The 20,702-nt window shown below is 42.9% G+C and overlaps 6 non-coding genes across 6 annotated transcripts; all 6 read left to right on the forward strand.

Moving 5' to 3' along the window:
* The first annotated feature begins 3,884 nt into the window (after positions 1–3,884).
* On the forward strand, positions 3,885–3,956 carry trnap-agg (transfer RNA proline (anticodon AGG)). The gene has a single exon. It is a non-coding gene; the product is annotated as a tRNA-Pro (tRNA).
* A 677-nt stretch (positions 3,957–4,633) lies between these two features.
* Positions 4,634–4,705, forward strand: trnap-agg (transfer RNA proline (anticodon AGG)). Its single transcript has one exon. It is a non-coding gene; the product is annotated as a tRNA-Pro (tRNA).
* A 3,886-nt stretch (positions 4,706–8,591) lies between these two features.
* trnap-agg (transfer RNA proline (anticodon AGG)) lies at positions 8,592–8,663 on the forward strand. Its single transcript has one exon. It is a non-coding gene; the product is annotated as a tRNA-Pro (tRNA).
* Positions 8,664–9,340: 677 nt separating this feature from the next.
* trnap-agg (transfer RNA proline (anticodon AGG)) lies at positions 9,341–9,412 on the forward strand. Its single transcript has one exon. It is a non-coding gene; the product is annotated as a tRNA-Pro (tRNA).
* Positions 9,413–14,794: 5,382 nt separating this feature from the next.
* Positions 14,795–14,866, forward strand: trnap-agg (transfer RNA proline (anticodon AGG)). Its single transcript has one exon. It is a non-coding gene; the product is annotated as a tRNA-Pro (tRNA).
* A 676-nt stretch (positions 14,867–15,542) lies between these two features.
* trnap-agg (transfer RNA proline (anticodon AGG)) lies at positions 15,543–15,614 on the forward strand. The gene has a single exon. It is a non-coding gene; the product is annotated as a tRNA-Pro (tRNA).
* Positions 15,615–20,702: the final 5,088 nt, after the last annotated feature.

Genomic DNA, 20,702 nt, shown 5'->3' on the forward strand with positions numbered 1-20,702 from the left:
AGCCAAACCCTGAGTGCAACATGAAACACTATAACTTACATTTAGGGATTTTCAGTCCGTTTCTAGTTGAAACTAAGCAGACACTCTCTGTCCATTGATGTAACCGTAACGTCCTCTGTACACCGCCTTTTCACCAGCTTCCCGTGCACGTTTCATCTTAGGCCACACAGCAAGGCGCGCTTCTCTTTCCTCCTTGGTTAGATCCTCCGCAAACTTGATTCCGAGCTCTCTGCACACTGGGTGATTCTTGGTGGCGCGCCAGAGTTCCTCCCTGTGGGTTCGCAGCGAAAACTGCATAATCACTTGTCTGGGGCGGCCATCACTCGTAGGTCTGAGACGGTGTACAATATCCAAAACCAGATCCAACTTATCATACCAATGTGGCAAAATTTTGATGATGATGTCGGCGACTCTCTTCTGAGTGTCTTCATCCTTTTCTTCTTTCAGCCCATTTAGACGCAGGTTCCACCGTCTTTTGTATTCCTCCGATTCTCCAGCCTTTTTCTCAACCCGACGGAGTTTATCTGTTAGCTCATTATTAGAAGCCTTAAGTTGTTTTATTTCCTCGGTCAATTCTTTGTTCTTCTCTTTGAGACTTTTGATTTCACTACTGTTGAAATCCACGGCCTTCACCAGGTTTGCGATGGCGAGTGTGTTTTGCTTCAAGTCGATTTTTACCTCCTCAAACGATTCTCTCAGATTTTCAACTGTGGCTAGTATGATGTTTGTCTCGGGACTTGTGGTGGTCTCTTCCTGCCCTTTTGGTTTTTTAAGAGGCACCGGAGCTTTAGCTGACGATGTTAAGGCATTCTTGGTTCCCTTGATATTAGTCTCCATGGGCTCTTGATTGATAGCATAATCATGAGATATTAGCGCTCTGGAAGCTTTAGCGCCATTACCTTTGTTGTTAGCCATTATGCTAGGCGTTGTTTAACTTGGCAGGCCTTTGTTTCTTCAAACTTTCTGGCAAAGTTTTTAGAACGCTGGACAGTTTCATGCTTTACCTGTCGAGTTTATGTCAGTTTGCGAGTTAATCTCTTCTGAGTCCGTTTTTTTTCAGGGTTTACTACTCCCAGGTTTTACAGCACTAACGCTCTCTCCGCCATGTTCCGCCCCCTCCCGTCATCCTATAACGAGAGTCAATGGGGAAAGATTAGTGGGCCCCGGCCGGATATGACGTTTCTAATCTGACTTTTTATTACAAATTATACATTTTAGTAACTCTCTACAGGCTCTATTATCCATTTTGCTTGTTAAAAACATAGGATATACATGTAAATGTTATTTTAAAAACGTTTTACTAAAGGAAGGGCTGTGACTCTACATGATGTGAGACAGAGGGGGCGGCGCCCTAGCGCCCTCTATTGACCAGCCGCCCCTGCTGATTACTCAAATCTGTTTGCAAGTGATAAGTGGTGCGCAAAGCTGGCACACCTGACTGATATATTTCATCATCTGAATGAACTGAACATAAGGATGCAGGGCTGAAATGAAAACCTGCTAACAAGCACAGATAAAGTAAATGGAGTCCTTTTAAAGGTGCACCTCTGGCAACAACATGTGCAACGTGCCAACCTGGAGATGTTCTCACTCACAGAGAAATGGCAAAGTACTTCTCCTCAAGAGTTTTCAAATGTTTACCTATTACCTCACACAGTGCAGCAGTGGTTGTCATTTTATTTCTCCACTGAATATAGCCTCCACTGAATGCTTTGACTGGGTTAGGGACCCATACAGCTCAGCGTCAGTTGTTGGAAAGGACATGACTGCTGCCAAGGAGTTCCCCATTCTGGCCAACAAAGCTGTTCTGACATTGCTCCCATTTTCCACAACATATCTATGTGAGCTGAGCTTTTCAAGCCTAACTGCTATAAAAACTAAAAACAGAGAGAGACTGAGAGCTGTTGAAGAAGAGCTTCGTGTGTGTCTTTCTTCTAATCCTGCCAGGATATTGGCTTTGTGTTCATCTAAACAGGCCCAGGTTTCACACTGAGTGAGTATAAACAAATTGAGAAATTATATTGTAATTAAATATACTGTACAGAGTGTCATTTTGTAACATTTTTGGTTAGTGGTGTGCCACAAGATTTTTCCAATGTAAAAAATGTGCCATGGCTCAAAAAAAGTTGAAAAACACTCTTCTAGGGGTTTGATTCTCACTTTGGGTGCGAGAGGTCCTGGGTTCAAATGTCCCGGATGAGCCCCGTTCTTACTCCACAGGGTGAAAGGTCACATCAGATATGATATGAATGACCTAAGCTGACACCAATAACTCGCTTACATCATACTTCGTACCACCACTAGGATCAGGATTCATTTACAAAAAAAGAAACTCAAGAACTTCTTCAAGGCAAAGATTTCCTTAACTTTAAATTTTTTGTATTTTGCCCTCACAAACACCCTAGCTCACCATACAGTTACTCTGAATGTCATTACTTTGGTGTTCAGGATTAATTTGACCATAAAATGTCCTCAAACTCACTAACAAGTCAAGTTTAATTAGACAGAAGCAGAGTTGTACTCGAAACCTAAGTTTGAATTTATCCAGTAATTATGACAAAAATGATGAAGCCGCAACATTTTATATCCAACATTTCCAGAAGTAATGGACAAAAATGGATTGAATCTGCAGCTTGACCAGCTGAGAAACATAGAACAGAGAGACGACAATTCCACTTTCTTATTATAAAAGTCATAAGGAAACAGCACAATAATGATAGTCTTCATGGAAACACTGCAAACTGAGATGAAGAAGTCAACTGATCTACAGATGTTACACTATTTATTCATATACTTCACCTCTGCAAAGTTCTGACAGGAACTGGAAAGACTGTTTTATTCTGTCAACTGTTTAGTTCTTTTTACCATCCTATTGATTTTCCTTTATTCCACTTAATAGACTGCAATATTAGGTTCAGACTAAACCAGTTTAAACTAGACCCTCCAGAAAAACGCGATCATGCAATCGCATGACTTCCCGCATTAATCACCAAAATGCCACTGATTATGCGGGGGTCAATTATTTCCCAAAAGGCCGCATAATCCCCGCAAAACAGCGCATAATTCCCGCAAGAATCTCACATTTTCACGTAAAAAAGAGAAATATGCGGGTCCCGCTTGATTTCACAATTTTCGCAAAAAATGAGAAAACTATAACCGATATAAATGGAGTTGTGAGTGAGTTTTTATGTGACGCCCGGCCTGACGTCATCAGTTCGTGCATTCACACACACACACACTAGAAGCACAAGCTGATGCGAACCGTGGCACCAGTGTTGCCAACTTTGTGACTTTCTCGCTAAATCTAGTGACTTTCCAAAGCATCCTCGCGACTTTTTTTTGTCAAAAGCGACTAGCCACAAATCTAGCGACTTTTTCTGCCGTTTTGGAGACTGACAGGAAAACTCGGATCATTCTGCAGTTACTGTTTTCAACAAGCAGCAGGTGCTGCTGTGAGCTCCTCCCCCTCCCAAAGCACAGGCTGTCAGTCCAGTAACTCCACAGCAGTCCCAGTGTCTGATTAGAGGACACATCCCTCCGCAGCCAGACGGCAGGTGAATCGCGCATATTTTTGCATATTTCACAACTATTCGCATACTTTGCAACTTTCCGCAATTTCCCCGCATAAAATGGCATAAAAACCCGGCATATTTATTCGCATAATCAAGGATTTTAGCCCGCATAATCAAGGATTTTTGCCCACGTTTTTCTGGAGGGTCGATTAAACTGCAGCTTCTGAGGTAAGCAAGATGAACATTTTAACCACCAGAGGGTGCTGTTGGACTAGATGAAATGTGGAACTGCAACTTGCCACATGGCAGTTTGAGCAGTCCAGTTTTAGATCTTAGCTGGACAGAATTACAGCTGTGAAGAGGCCCACATGTGGCTCGTTGGTCTAGGGGTATGATTCTCGCTTAGGGTGCGAGAGGTCCTGGGTTCAAATCCCGGACGAGCCCTTGCTTTAAACTCTCATAACTGCAGAAATCAAACTACAATCAATTCCACATTAATACCAAAACGTGCAGGCCTTCAAATATAAATTTGTCAACGATACCACAGATTCAGCTCAGTTGGGGGACAAAATTAAATGACATTATCTCACAGAAATGCCAGGGGTCACAAAAGAGTCAAACAGGTCATGGCACTTTATACTCAAAAGGTCAAATCTGGATGGACATGGATTGCTGGAGGCATAAAACAGAAAAGCAGTTTACTTGTACAGTACATCTGTAGAATAAAGTACATATACTGTGTTCTAGCACTGATGCCACAGTCACGGTGCAATTTGAATACAATAAATGAGCAAATTGATTGTCCCTGACTTCTTCTTGACACTTACAGAGACATGTCAGCCAAGACATCCCAACTGTGTCCTGAGCCTTCAGCATCTTATCCAGATCTCATCCACCACCTTGTCGTGGTGAAGCTTTTTCACCGTCTCAGCAGCCAAGATCAGAAAATTGTACATCGATATTTAAACTGCAGCATGAAGAAAGCAAGAAGAACATTTTAACCACCAGGGGTGCTGTTGGACAAGGTGAAATGTGGAGCCCCAAGTCACAATGTAGCCACTTTGAGATCCAATTTTAGGTCTTAGCAGCACAGAATTACAGATGTGAACAGCTGTATGTGTGGCTCGTTGGTCTAGGGGTATGATTCTCGCTTAGGGTGCGAGAGGTCCCGGGTTCAAATCCCGGACGAGCCCTTCCTGTATAAAACATATCTCAAACACAGCTGTCTTCTGAACAAGTCTTGATTACCGTGTCAAAACAAAAATAACATTTCACATAAAACTGAGTCTGTCTGCCAGAGTCAAAATGTGTGAGAGTCAGGGCTGGATTAGGAGTCAATTTTGGCCTGTGACTTTCTGGAACAACCCACATACAGTATACTGCTGAAGTGGAATCACTGCAACGCAAATATACACGACAACTTCAAAACTATTTTGAAAATTACAATATATTACAGAGTTCCTCCCTGTGGGTTCGCAGCGAAAACTGCATAATCACTTGTCTGGGGCGGCCATCACTCGTAGGTCTGAGACGGTGTACAATATCCAAAACCAGATCCAACTTATCATACCAATGTGGCAAAATTTTGATGATGATGTCGGCGACTCTCTTCCGAGTGTCTTCATCCTTTTCTTCTTTCAGCCCATTTAGACGCAGGTTCCACCGTCTTTTGTATTCCTCCGATTCTCCAGCCTTTTTCTCAACCCGACGGAGTTTATCTGTTAGCTCATTATTAGAAGCCTTAAGTTGTTTTATTTCCTCGGTCAATTCTTTGTTCTTCTCTTTGAGACTTTTGATTTCACTACTGTTGAAATCCACGGCCTTCACCAGGTTTGCGATGGCGAGTGTGTTTTGCTTCAAGTCGATTTTTACCTCCTCAAACGATTCTCTCAGATTTTCAACTGTGGCTAGTATGATGTTTGTCTCGGGACTTGTGGTGGTCTCTTCCTGCCCTTTTGGTTTTTTAAGAGGCACCGGAGCTTTAGCTGACGATGTTAAGGCATTCTTGGTTCCCTTGATATTAGTCTCCATGGGCTCTTGATTGATAGCATAATCATGAGATATTAGCGCTCTGGAAGCTTTAGCGCCATTACCTTTGTTGTTAGCCATTATGCTAGGCGTTGTTTAACTTGGCAGGCCTTTGTTTCTTCAAACTTTCTGGCAAAGTTTTTAGAACGCTGGACAGTTTCATGCTTTACCTGTCGAGTTTATGCCAGTTTGCGAGTTAATCTCTTCTGAGTCCGTTTTTTTTCAGGGTTTACTACTCCCAGGTTTTACAGCACTAACGCTCTCTCCGCCATGTTCCGCCCCCTCCCGTCATCCTATAACGAGAGTCAATGGGGAAAGATTAGTGGGCCCCGGCCGGATATGACGTTTCTAATCTGACTTTTTATTACAAATTATACATTTTAGTAACTCTCTACAGGCTCTATTATCCATTTTGCTTGTTAAAAACATAGGATATACATGTAAATGTTATTTTAAAAACGTTTTACTAAAGGAAGGGCTGTGACTCTACATGATGTGAGACAGAGGGGGCGGCGCCCTAGCGCCCTCTATTGACCAGCCGCCCCTGCTGATTACTCAAATCTGTTTGCAAGTGATAAGTGGTGCGCAAAGCTGGCACACCTGACTGATATATTTCATCATCTGAATGAACTGAACATAAGGATGCAGGGCTGAAATGAAAACCTGCTAACAAGCACAGATAAAGTAAATGGAGTCCTTTTAAAGGTGCACCTCTGGCAACAACATGTGCAACGTGCCAACCTGGAGATGTTCTCACTCACAGAGAAATGGCAAAGTACTTCTCCTCAAGAGTTTTCAAATGTTTACCTATTACCTCACACAGTGCAGCAGTGGTTGTCATTTTATTTCTCCACTGAATATAGCCTCCACTGAATGCTTTGACTGGGTTAGGGACCCATACAGCTCAGCGTCAGTTGTTGGAAAGGACATGACTGCTGCCAAGGAGTTCCCCATTCTGGCCAACAAAGCTGTTCTGACATTGCTCCCATTTTCCACAACATATCTGTGTGAGCTGAGCTTTTCAAGCCTAACTGCTATAAAAACTAAAAACAGAGAGAGACTGAGAGCTGTTGAAGAAGAGCTTCGTGTGTGTCTTTCTTCTAATCCTGCCAGGATATTGGCTTTGTGTTCATCTAAACAGGCCCAGGTTTCACACTGAGTGAGTATAAACAAATTGAGAAATTATATTGTAATTAAATATACTGTACAGAGTGTCATTTTGTAACATTTTTGGTTAGTGGTGTGCCACAAGATTTTTCCAATGTAAAAAATGTGCCATGGCTCAAAAAAAGTTGAAAAACACTCTTCTAGGGGTTTGATTCTCACTTTGGGTGCGAGAGGTCCTGGGTTCAAATGTCCCGGATGAGCCCCGTTCTTACTCCACAGGGTGAAAGGTCACATCAGATATGATATGAATGACCTAAGCTGACACCAATAACTCGCTTACATCATACTTCGTACCACCACTAGGATCAGGATTCATTTACAAAAAAAGAAACTCAAGAACTTCTTCAAGGCAAAGATTTCCTTAACTTTAAATTTTTTGTATTTTGCCCTCACAAACACCCTAGCTCACCATACAGTTACTCTGAATGTCATTACTTTGGTGTTCAGGATTAATTTGACCATAAAATGTCCTCAAACTCACTAACAAGTCAAGTTTAATTAGACAGAAGCAGAGTTGTACTCGAAACCTAAGTTTGAATTTATCCAGTAATTATGACAAAAATGATGAAGCCGCAACATTTTATATCCAACATTTCCAGAAGTAATGGACAAAAATGGATTGAATCTGCAGCTTGACCAGCTGAGAAACATAGAACAGAGAGACGACAATTCCACTTTCTTATTATAAAAGTCATAAGGAAACAGCACAATAATGATAGTCTTCATGGAAACACTGCAAACTGAGATGAAGAAGTCAACTGATCTACAGATGTTACACTATTTATTCATATACTTCACCTCTGCAAAGTTCTGACAGGAACTGGAAAGACTGTTTTATTCTGTCAACTGTTTAGTTCTTTTTACCATCCTATTGATTTTCCTTTATTCCACTTAATAGACTGCAATATTAGGTTCAGACTAAACCAGTTTAAACTAGACCCTCCAGAAAAACGCGATCATGCAATCGCATGACTTCCCGCATTAATCACCAAAATGCCACTGATTATGCGGGGGTCAATTATTTCCCAAAAGGCCGCATAATCCCCGCAAAACAGCGCATAATTCCCGCAAGAATCTCACATTTTCACGTAAAAAAAGAGAAATATGCGGGTCCCGCTTGATTTCACAATTTTCGCAAAAAATGAGAAAACTATAACCGATATAAATGGAGTTGTGAGTGAGTTTTTATGTGACGCCCGGCCTGACGTCATCAGTTCGTGCATTCACACACACACACACTAGAAGCACAAGCTGATGCGAACCGTGGCACCAGTGTTGCCAACTTTGTGACTTTCTCGCTAAATCTAGTGACTTTCCAAAGCATCCTCGCGACTTTTTTTTGTCAAAAGCGACTAGCCACAAATCTAGCGACTTTTTCTGCCGTTTTGGAGACTGACAGGAAACCTCGGATCATTCTGCAGTTACTGTTTTCAACAAGCAGCAGGTGCTGCTGTGAGCTCCTCCCCCTCCCAAAGCACAGGCTGTCAGTCCAGTAACTCCACAGCAGTCCCAGTGTCTGATTAGAGGACACATCCCTCCGCAGCCAGACGGCAGGTGAATCGCGCATATTTTTGCATATTTCACAACTATTCGCATACTTTGCAACTTTCCGCAATTTCCCCGCATAAAATGGCATAAAAACCCGGCATATTTATTCGCATAATCAAGGATTTTAGCCCGCATAATCAAGGATTTTTGCCCACGTTTTTCTGGAGGGTCGATTAAACTGCAGCTTCTGAGGTAAGCAAGATGAACATTTTAACCACCAGAGGGTGCTGTTGGACTAGATGAAATGTGGAACTGCAACTTGCCACATGGCAGTTTGAGCAGTCCAGTTTTAGATCTTAGCTGGACAGAATTACAGCTGTGAAGAGGCCCACATGTGGCTCGTTGGTCTAGGGGTATGATTCTCGCTTAGGGTGCGAGAGGTCCCAGGTTCAAATCCCGGACGAGCCCTTGCTTTAAACTCTCATAACTGCAGAAATCAAACTACAATCAATTCCACATTAATACCAAAACGTGCAGGCCTTCAAATATAAATTTGTCAACGATACCACAGATTCAGCTCAGTTGGGGGACAAAATTAAATGACATTATCTCACAGAAATGCCAGGGGTCACAAAAGAGTCAAACAGGTCATGGCACTTTATACTCAAAAGGTCAAATCTGGATGGACATGGATTGCTGGAGGCATAAAACAGAAAAGCAGTTTACTTGTACAGTACATCTGTAGAATAAAGTACATATACTGTGTTCTAGCACTGATGCCACAGTCACGGTGCAATTTGAATACAATAAATGAGCAAATTGATTGTCCCTGACTTCTTCTTGACACTTACAGAGACATGTCAGCCAAGACATCCCAACTGTGTCCTGAGCCTTCAGCATCTTATCCAGATCTCATCCACCACCTTGTCGTGGTGAAGCTTTTTCACCGTCTCAGCAGCCAAGATCAGAAAATTGTACATCGATATTTAAACTGCAGCATGAAGAAAGCAAGAAGAACATTTTAACCACCAGGGGTGCTGTTGGACAAGGTGAAATGTGGAGCCCCAAGTCACAATGTAGCCACTTTGAGATCCAATTTTAGGTCTTAGCAGCACAGAATTACAGATGTGAACAGCTGTATGTGTGGCTCGTTGGTCTAGGGGTATGATTCTCGCTTAGGGTGCGAGAGGTCCCGGGTTCAAATCCCGGACGAGCCCTTCCTGTATAAAACATATCTCAAACACAGCTGTCTTCTGAACAAGTCTTGATTACCGTGCCAAAACGAAAATAACATTTCAGATAAAACTGAGTGTCTGCCAGAGTCAAAATGTGTGAGAGTCAGGGCTGGATTAGGAGTCAAATTTGGCCTGTGACTTTCTGGAACAACCCATATACAGTATACTGCTGAAGTGGAATCACTGCAACGCAAATATACACTACAACTTCAAAACTATTTTGAAAATTACAATATATTACAGAGTTCCTCCCTGTGGGTTCGCAGCGAAAACTGCATAATCACTTGTCTGGGGCGGCCATCACTCGTAGGTCTGAGACGGTGTACAATATCCAAAACCAGATCCAACTTGTCATACCAATGTGGCAAAATTTTGATGATGATGTCGGCGACTCTCTTCCGAGTGTCTTCATCCTTTTCTTCTTTCAGCCCATTTAGACGCAGGTTCCACCGTCTTTTGTATTCCTCCGATTCTCCAGCCTTTTTCTCAACCCGACGGAGTTTATCTGTTAGCTCATTATTAGAAGCCTTAAGTTGTTTTATTTCCTCGGTCAATTCTTTGTTCTTCTCTTTGAGACTTTTGATTTCACTACTGTTGAAATCCACGGCCTAGGATCCTTGCGCTGCTCATTTGCCAGTTCATTTTGATCAAGTACTGGGAAAGGTATTCTGTGAGTATTTGGTTGGGATGCCATGTTAAGGGCTGCCACCCATGCTACTTCCCCCTGCTGGGCTGCTCTGCTACCCTCCCAAACAGCACACACTGCCTCTTCTGACAATCTCTCTGAACACAGACCCATATAGATGTTAATGTCAAGGGGGCAACGAGAAAGGGTGTCTGCATCAACATTCTATTTGCCTGGCTTGTACCTTATTTCAAAGTTGAAGTCTGCAAGCTGCCCCACCCAGCGATGGCCTACAGCATTAAGCTTTGCAGTACTCATGACATAAGTAAGAGGGTTATTGTCAGTGTAGACAATGAAATGGGGAGCATAAAATAGGTAATCCCTAAATTTTTCACATACTGCCCATTTTAAAGCTAAAAACTCAAGCTTGCCACTGTGAAGATGGTAACTCCGCTCGGCTGGTGTTAATGTGCGGGACCCATACCTGATAACCCTCATTCTGCCATCTTGGTGCTGGTAAAGAACCGCTCCCAGGCCTTGTTGGGAGGCATCAGTATGGAGAATGAAAGGGAGATCGAAGTTTGGGTATGCTAACACTGGCGGGTTGGTTAGAATGGTTAGGACCTTCTGATGCTCACTGTTCCACTCAACTTGGGCACGTGAGGGCAGTTGTGGACCCTTAGTCTTCCCTTTTGTTGGTGTTGATTGGGACAAACTAGACTTTATTTGGAGAAGCTCATACAGAGGTCTTGCTATACATGAAAAATCTTGCACATAAGCTCTGTAATAGCTTAGGAAACCTAACAGTCTCCTGACATCCCCAACTGTCTGTAGGGTTTTCTCTTTCAGTGCTTGTACTGCCTCCAGATCTTTAGGGTCAGTTCTCACCCCTTCTGCCGACACTAGACGGCTCACATACCTGACTTCCTTGCGGAACAGCTCACATTTTTCAGGTCTCAGTTTAACACCGTGGCGTTGCAGAGCTCTGAGCACACAACGTAGCACTTCAACATGTTCTTCAAAAGACTTGGAGAAGCAGAGGACATCATCAAGACACGGGATACAACACTCATCCCTGAGTGTGTCAAGCATTTCCTCCATGCTTCTCTGGAAGGCTGCAGGTGCACTGGATAACCCGAAGGGCATCCTCACCCATTCATACAGGCCCCAGGGTGTTGTGAAAGCAGTCAGATGTCTAGACCCCTCGGCTATGAAGCCTTGGTGGTACGCTTTGCCCTGGTCTAGAATCGTAAACCAGCTGTAGCCCCCAAGTGAATCAATCAGGTCTTGTATGCGAGGGAGAGGGTGCCGGTCAGGCACAGTCTTTTTATTGAGGAGTCTGTAGTCAATACACAAACGCAATGATCCATTCTTTTTCCTCACACATACAACGGGTGCAGAATAGGGTGACTGTGATTTCACAATCCATCCTTTCACAAGCAGCTCCTGGATGTATTCTTTAACTTCCTTGTACAGCGGTTTTGGAACTGACACATAAGCCTTTTGAACAGGGATGTCATCTTTGAGCGTGATCGACATCTGCAGAGATGGGATGCATCCGATGTCACTGCTATCCTGAGCAAATGCTGTTGACTCCTCAAAAAGCATTTTTTCCACTACCTGCTGTTGTTCTGCATTTAGATGACTGAGGTCAACAGGTGGTTTCCACAGGTCTGCAGGGGAGCTGCTGGACGAGTCGACATTTTGAACCTCAGCTCTCACTACACTAGCCTGTGGTGACGCCTCCTGTTGGTCTATTTCAAGTACTTTAACTACATGTTGGATGGACCCGATTTGGGTTCTGCTCGGTATAGTGATTACCTGCTTAGTGTGGTTGGAAATGGGTACCCTAACACAGGGCCATCTACTCTTACTAATCTCCAGCAGCCCCTCCCCAACACTGAGCTGTTCTAAGGGGGTGCTCTCTTCTGGTGGTTCATATAAAACTACAGTGTTGGACACATCAAAGGTAGGTGGTACTCTACATCGCACATGCATTGTTTTACCAGCTGGGATGCTAACACCTTCTCTTCCTACTCTGACTGTGGTCGTACTGTAGTTTGCTGTTTTCTGAACTTCAATAAAGTTGACCATGACATTGGCCTGCTGTTCTTCCCCTCCAAGTGCTTTTCGGAGGAGGCTGACTACCATGCCATGCGCATCAGCAGCAGACGCTTCGCTTTTAATCATCTCTTGAATGACATTAGCTCCAAGTAAGGACTGGGGGAGAGGGAGTTGACTAACTAGGAAGGGGACTTGAATTGTGAGATTAGGGTTGTTATTTCCTGGGAGGTTGGCTGTTAGCTCCACCCATCCATCATATGGGATTGGTTGTCCATTTGCCGCACACAGGTCAAGGTTCTCTCCTGAGTCTAAAAGTTCATTCAGTGGCCTCACCATCTCCTTGGGGATGAATTTCTCTTTCCAGGATCTATCAATGATGCTAACCTGTGAACCAGTATCAAATAAAACAGTCACTGCGAAACCATTTATGAAACAATTTAGCAGGCTTTTCCTACCAATTAGTGGAGCTGTGCATGGTTTGCTTTCAGGGGTTGTTTGTGTTTCATCTGGATGGGGTTGGCTGATGTTTGTACTCCTCTTGTTCTTTCTCAGGTGTTTTCGTTTGTCTGCCACAGTTACTGGGTGGGACTGAAGTGGTGGTGTGGCCTCTGGCTGTCCCTCGGCAGAGGCCAACTCCCATTTCCCTGTTGTTTGGTTCTTTTCAAACAACCTACTGCTCTGTGTCCTGTGCCTCCACACACAAAGCAATGATTGCAGTTTTCTGAGCCTTGCTGTACACAGTTATTACAACCAAATGGTTTTCTTCTCTTTACAGAAGGTTGGCTGGAAGAAGATGGTGCTTGGTGAGATGAAAACTGGGAGCTGTGCAACTGTGTATGTCGTGGCGTTTGGGATGACACCACTGTGGAGTGTGTTGCTTGTAAGGCTCCTATCTGTTGGTCCATCAATGTAGCGACCATGCTGGTTAAGGTCTCCACTTGTGCACTGAGTTGTTGTATGGCCTCGCTGGTTTTCTTGTCTGCAGCTCGATCTCCTCCTTCAGCCTGAACACTGTGTGTATGCGTAGTTTTCTGTCTGGATGTCTGACCTAGCCTGCGCTGGTGTTCATTTTCATCACTAATTATTTTCATAACCTTGCTTAGAATTTCCTCATCACTGACTTGACTGTCTGAAAGCAGTGATCTCAACTGTTGTCTAACGTCACTATATTTTTTGCCCTAGGCCCTGATAGATTGTGTGCATGAAAACCTCCTGAATAGTTCTGGGGTCATAACGGATGTCTGCAGTGGCCTGCTTTGACTGGAAAATTATTTTCTTTTTGAGTCCCATCATGCGGTACAGAAACTGTTGGGGGGATTCCTGGTCATTTTGTCTTGCACACATCAATTCCTGAAACAGTTCAGTGCTTGCCTTTTCACCGAGGTGGGATCTGATAAACCCTTTGATTTCGCTGATGGTGATTTCATCCTTGTTAATAAGCATGTCCTTGAAAACACCTGGCTTAATAACCCTCAACACCCCTCGAACCACCTCTGTGTCTGCGAAACCCTCCCTGACCCCCTCATCTATCTGTTTGCAGATACTACTGTAGGTTATGTCAGAATTTTGGTCCCCAATTTGTCCCCCATGTAACTTAAATTCCCTCCGCTGCAGGTAAGAAAGCTCCTTTAATGGAACCATTCTGTCCATCACTACCTGTGAGCGTGGTGTTGGCTCACCTGCACTGCCAGTCTCAATAGGTTCTGTACTACTCACATCGTTGAAGTGTTGCAATTTCTTGCCTAATTCACTATACATCATCCTTAGCTGATGTATATTTTGTCCTGCGATGTTTGTCACCATATTATTGTCAGTGTGCTGTGTAACATGTACCGTGGTGGTGGGTGGTGTGTCACCATCGTGTGTGTGTGTGTGAGTGTAGTGTTCCTTTCTGTCTGAGTGGGAGTAGTGGTGTTGAGTGTTTCTTGTACCTGTGTTACCCTCTTTGTGACCTCACCTGTGGTACAACCCCCAATGATGGACAACAGATGATCATTTAACATTAGTAACTGACTCATGCCCTCATCTTCTAACTGCAGTAAGGTGTCAGAGCGCATGTACTCAAGAATGAAGTCCACGCAGCTTTCTTCATCCGTAGCGACTTTTTTTTGTCAAAAGCGACTAGCCACAAATCTAGCGACTTTTTCTGCCGTTTTGGAGACTGACAGGAAAACTCGGATCATTCTGCAGTTACTGTTTTCAACAAGCAGCAGGTGCTGCTGTGAGCTTCTCCCCCTCCCAAAGCACAGGCTGTCAGTCCAGTAACTCCACAGCAGTCCCAGTGTCTGATTAGAGGACACATCCCTCCGCAGCCAGACGGCAGGTGAATCGCGCATATTTTTGCATATTTCACAACTATTCGCATACTTTGCAACTTTCCGCAATTTCCCCGCATAAAATGGCATAAAAACCCGGCATATTTATTCGCATAATCAAGGATTTTAGCACGCATAATCAAGGATTTTAGCCCGCATAATCAAGGATTTTTGCCCACGTTTTTCTGGAGGGTCGATTAAACTGCAGCTTCTGAGGTAAGCAAGATGAGCATTTTAACCACCAGAGGGTGCTGTTGGACTAGATGAAATGTGGAACTGCAACTTGCCACATGGCAGTTTGAGCAGTCCAGTTTTAGATCTTAGCTGGACAGAATTACAGCTGTGAAGAGGCCCACATGTGGCTCGTTGGTCTAGGGGTATGATTCTCGCTTAGGGTGCGAGAGGTCCCGGGTTCAAATCCCGGACGAGCCCATGCTTTAAAGTCCCATAACTGCAGAAATCAAACTGCAATCAATTCCACATTAACACCAAAATGTGCAGGTGTTCAAATGCAAATTTGTCAACGATACCACAGTTTCAGCTCAACTGGGGGACAAAATTAAATGACATTATCTCACAGAAATGCCAGGGTCACAAAAGAGTCAAACAGGGCATGATACTTTATACTCAAAAGGTCAAATCTGGATGGACATGGATTGCTGGAGGCATAAAACAGAAAAGCGGTTTATTTGTATAGTACATCTGCAAAATAAAGTACATATACTGTGTTCTAGCACTGATGCCACAGTCACAGTGCAATTTGAATACAATAAATGAGCAAATTGATTGGCCCTGACTTCTTCTTGACACTTAAAGAGACATGTCAGCCAAGACATCCCAACTGTGTCCTGAGCCTTCAGCATCTTATCCAGATCTCATCCATCACCTTGTCGTGGTGAAGCTTTTTCACCGTCTCAGCAGCCAAGATCAGAAAATTATACATCGATATTTAAACTACAGCATGAAGAAAGCAAGAAGAACATTTTAACCACCAGGGGTGCTGTTGGACAAGGTGAAATGTGGAGCCCCAAGTCACAACGTAGCCACTTTGAGATCCAATTTTAGGTCTTAGCAGCACAGAATTACAGATGTGAACAGCTGTATGCATGGCTCGTTGGTCTAGGGGTATGATTCTCGCTTAGGGTGCGAGAGGTCCCGGGTTCAAATCCCGGACGAGCCCTTCCTGTATAAAATGTATCTCAAACACAGCTGTCTTCTGAACAAGTCTTGATTACTGTGTCAAAACGAAAATAACATTTCAGATAAAACTGAGTCTGTCTGTGAGAGTCAGGGCTGGATTTGCAGTCAAATTTGGCCTGTGACTTTTTGGAACAACCCACATACAGTATACTGCTGAAGTGGAATCACTGCAACGCAAATACACACATACACTACAACTTCAAAATTACAATATATTACAGTTTTATCACTAATTACTAATTACACAAAGAAGTAACCAAAGTAACAATGCTGAGGTAGTAAATGTCAGCGTTCGATTTACACGGTTGTCAGGTCGCCATTTGCGACTAAAAACCGATTTTGGCGACCAAAAATGACAAAAAACACGCTGGTTAGGGGCCCAAATATTTTGATTTGGGCTACTGACCTCCAAATCCAAGTTTTAGCCGAAAATCACTGAGCTGAACCGCCTATCATGTTTTCTTCATGGGGGCAGCCATTTTGTATGATGTCATCAACCTCCCATGATTCCCGGCGCTTGGTCAACTTACTAGCCTAGTTGACTGAGTGAAGTCTCAAGCTTGACAAGCTGCCTTCAGACAAACTCCAGCTCAGGTCTGATTGGGAACAGGGAGTTGCAATTATGTGAAAATAGAAGCACCTAAAATTGATGGCTGCTGTAGTTGAAAGGTATGTAAATCACACTTTTGCCATATTATAAAAGAGTAAATTTCACATCAAAATATTTATTTCTATTTCTGTCACACATTAATCTGATTTTGCCTAGTGAATTGGGAAATAAAAATATTAAAAAAACACATGAAATAACAAATTTTTGGCCAATGTAAATAATTGTTGCTTTCTAATTTGTTGTAGTTTTCTTCCAAAACTTAAAATCAGTTTAAAACTTATGCTCAGATCATATTTATGATGAAATTTTGGTCCCATCCTGCTCTATTCTCTAATCCAGGTGCAGCGCACATCTTACATCACTTACTGATCACTCAGTCACCAAGAGTGTGACAAAGTACTATGTTGTCTTTGATTTCATAATAATCTGGTTGTTAGTGCATCTCCTGATGGAGCCAGTAAGATCAAGAACTCACCAGTAATTCTTGATCTTACTCCTGTACAGTACTTAGTACAGGCCCAGGTCCTCCTACACTGAGGTTGCCTGGCTAAGGACCATGTGGCTATTGTGTAGAATGCATTGCAGTGCTGAAAAATAAAATATAATTTCTAAAAAATAATGGAATGTGCAGAAAAAAGAGTGCAAGCAATTAGCAGGAAGCAAATACAAGAGGCATTTTCCAATTTTGGTCTACTCTTAACAGTAACTTAGAACTATACCCAGCACCAAGCACTGCAATACTACCACTCATCATGCAGCTATGTTAAGTTCCAACAGGCATGCTGCAGAGGATGACAGAGGCCCAAGGGCACATAAAATACACTAAACATCTACATGTGACACACACAGACAAATTATTACACATTTAACGCACAAAGGATGCAAAAAGTAGGATTCATTTTTTTGGCCACTAAAAGTTGATTTTGGCTCCTAAAAATGTCTAAATTAACGTTTGTTGGTGGCCCAAAAAATGTCATTAGGGCCACCGGACCTCTCAGCCTTAAATCGAGCGCTGAACGTACCACTCTTCCAATCCACACTAGGGCCTCGTCGAAGTCATCACGTCACGTCACGATACAGCACACAAACACGCAAGAAGAAACACATTGCAAAGATGCGCTCAGAGAAAAGAGAAGAAAAGCTCTCGAAGCATCGGCCGGACAGAGTAAAACAATAACAGAAATGTTTGCTGTAGCCGGTCCATCACAGGCACAGGGGCCACAAATTGCACCATCTGTTATTGTTTTACTTTGTCCGGCCGACGCTTCGAGAGCTTTTCTTTTTTCTTTTTTTTTTTTTTATTCATTCATTTCAGGCGATTTCAATAACAACGCAAAAAAACAAACATTCCAATATGGTAACTTACATAGAATGCCTGAAAAGGGAGTAGGAGGAAGAAAACTTATTAAATCCTACCCCCAAGCTCATCTACGGAAACACTATGAGCTGTGACTCATCATAACAACGTTATGTTACAATGACAATTACAATATAATATACAAAAAACAATAAACAATTAGACAAATACCAGCAATGGTAATTGACAAATACCAGCAATGGTAATGGACTAATAGCAGAAATGGACAGATACTAGAATGGACAAAATACTGGAAATTGACAAAATACCAGCGATGGTAATGGACAACACCACAATAGGGACAATAGGGACACATTGATCAGTAACTGTAAATGACAAGGTGAATTACAGCATGCAGTGTGTATAATTAGACCAGATCTGATGTTTATAATACAGTTTGAATCTGTTAGTATTTTGGCATTGCTTGTGTTGTAAGTCCAGACTGTTCCAGAGTTTCACCCCACACACAGACACACAAAAACTTTTACGAGTAGTTCGAACTTTAGGTAATCTAAAATTAGATGTGGTCAAGCGACCGAATGAAATAACGTTCTATCTGCCCCTGGTGACAGTAGATTCTGAAATGAAACCCCAATTAAACAAAGTTGGTGTCAGCTTTAATTAGATCAGGCATGTCCAAAGTCCGGCCTGGGGGCCAATCACGGTCCGCAACTTCGGTCTTATAATGTATTATTTATGGCCCGCTAGCACTGTCTAACAGAATAAATAAATCACAAAACTTTAAAATGTAATTCCTCCTTTCACCAAATCCATTATCACAGATTTACACAAAAGAAACACCAGTATGATCATCCATCCATCCATCCATCCATCCTCTATACACCACTTTATCCTCACTAGGGTCGTGGGGGGTGCTGGAGTCTATCCCAGCTGACTCGGGTGAAGGCAAGGGAAACACTGGACAGGTTGCCAGTCTGTCACAGGGGGATTCAATTTTAGGTCTTAGCAGGACAGAATTACAGATGTGAACAGCTGTATATGTGGCTCGTTGGTCTAGGGGTATGATTCTTGCTTTGGGTGCGAGAGGTCCTGGGTTCAAATCCCGGACAAGCCCTCACTTTAACCTCTGAAGCTCACAGAAATCTAATCATAACAATTAAGTTCAAATGACAACTTTAAGTTGCTGGGTTTTCAAACAGTGCTGTGACAAAAATAACAATTCTTGTCATACCGTAACTAGTCAGATTCACAGGAGCTTGTACAGAAGAATCTAATCTACAGGGAAAAAAAAGCATTTGAACATGATACCAACAAGAAATCTCCTGTTACTGTACTGACATCTGACCACCAAGTGTGGAGCCCCAAGTCGCCACGTTTCAACAGATCGATTACAGCACTTTGTTGCATAGAATTACAGATGTGAACAGATGTATGTGCGGCTCATTGGTTTAGGGGTATGATTCTCACTTAAGGTCTGAGAGGTCCCGTGTTGAAATCCCGGACAAGCCCTCTGTTTCACCTCAAACCTTATAACACAGGGGTGTCAAGCCCGCGGGCCAAAACTGGCCCAACGGAGCATCCAGTCTGGCCCACTTCACAATCTGTAAAAACTACATAGAAAAAAATGTGAAATTGAAACAGTTTCTAGACCTTCACAAGTTATTTGGATCATACATTAAAATACTATGTTCTCGTGTCCTTTTGTGTCTATTTTTTGCCATTTGTATCTATTTTGTCTTGTTTGTGTTGTTTTTTTGTTTTTTGTCTCAGGTTGTTCATAATGTCAATATCTCAACCCGACCAGTGAAGCTTCCAGCAGTCTTGCTGATGTACCTGCTGACAATCTTACGGTCAGCGTTGATCTTGATAGGCTTCCCATATCTCCAAGCCTTATGCTCGTTTATGGCTGAGAAGGCGATGGCCATGGAGGGGAAGGCCTTGTGGAGGTGCACCAGGTCAGCCTGGATGTTGGCGACATGTTCCATCGGAGACACGAGTCCTAGATCGTTGCCTCCAGCGTGAACCACCAAAACGTCGGGGGGAGACTGCTGGGCCAGCTCGGCGTAGAAACGGGGAATGACGCCGCTCCATCTCAGGCCTCCTTTGCCAAACCAGTGGACTTTTGCGTTCAGACCCAGATTGGCCCCGAACTCTTTGGGGGCCGCGTCCTCTGCTCGTCGGATGTAGCTAGACCCGATGATCCAGACTTTGGGCGGGGTCTCAATGACTTCAACCAGTCTTTTTGAGGAGGAGAAGTCTGAGGTTATTCTGAGGGGTGTCATGTCAGAGATCCTCATCTTCATGCAGTCAGAGGAGATCTCAGTGTCATCGGTCAGCTTTCTCTTCATCGGTTGCTCCATGATGGATTTCTGTAGGGCAGTACCTAAGTAATGAAACATGAAAGCTAAATATTAGGGCTGAAAAACAAAGTATTGCACTCTATATACACCTGAAAGTAAAATATTACACAGAATAATATTACACTGATTTAGCAGAAAAAGTAATATTACAAACGACATCTATAGTATAGCTCAGGTTTCAGCTGTCATTACTGCAGAAGAGGAGTGTTACAGTTTAAATATGTGTACTTTCAGATTCTCTGGGAAAGATCAGGTCAGTTATGCAAGACTGAGGTTAAAATGTGTCTTATATTTGATTAAAGTGTTCAAGTGTGGAGATTTGGTAAGAAAGAAACTGGATTGTTTGCCTTCGATGTTCATTTAAAAATATAGAGTTTGTTCAGTACTGAAAGTCGAGCTAATGTTTAAAGTGTATTTTGTTATGAGAAAACTATTTACTTACCTTAATGGAAAAAAAGCTGTCAAAAGAAGACGTCTTTTCTGTCGGTTGGCTGTCAGAAATGGTGTCGACTCTCGGGAGAAGATGGTTGATGCTTCTGTCCTTGTTTGCTTGTGTCCTTGGCCAGAAACAAAATTCACTGAGTATTCAAAAGTTTAACTTGAGTTCCAGAATTCCTTCCTACTGAGACAGAGATTCGGAAAATAACACCTTGTCATGGCAACTGAGCTAGTGTGGCACTATGTGTTTCAGTTGTGCTTTGAAATAGTTGCCCCCCATTTTATTTTATGTAAGGTTGAAAACAACAAGACTAACTACCTTTTTGGTATATATTTGCCACT

The sequence above is a fragment of the Acanthochromis polyacanthus genome, chromosome 7 (genome assembly GCF_021347895.1).
Source record: "Acanthochromis polyacanthus isolate Apoly-LR-REF ecotype Palm Island chromosome 7, KAUST_Apoly_ChrSc, whole genome shotgun sequence".
NCBI lineage: Eukaryota > Metazoa > Chordata > Actinopteri > Pomacentridae > Acanthochromis > Acanthochromis polyacanthus.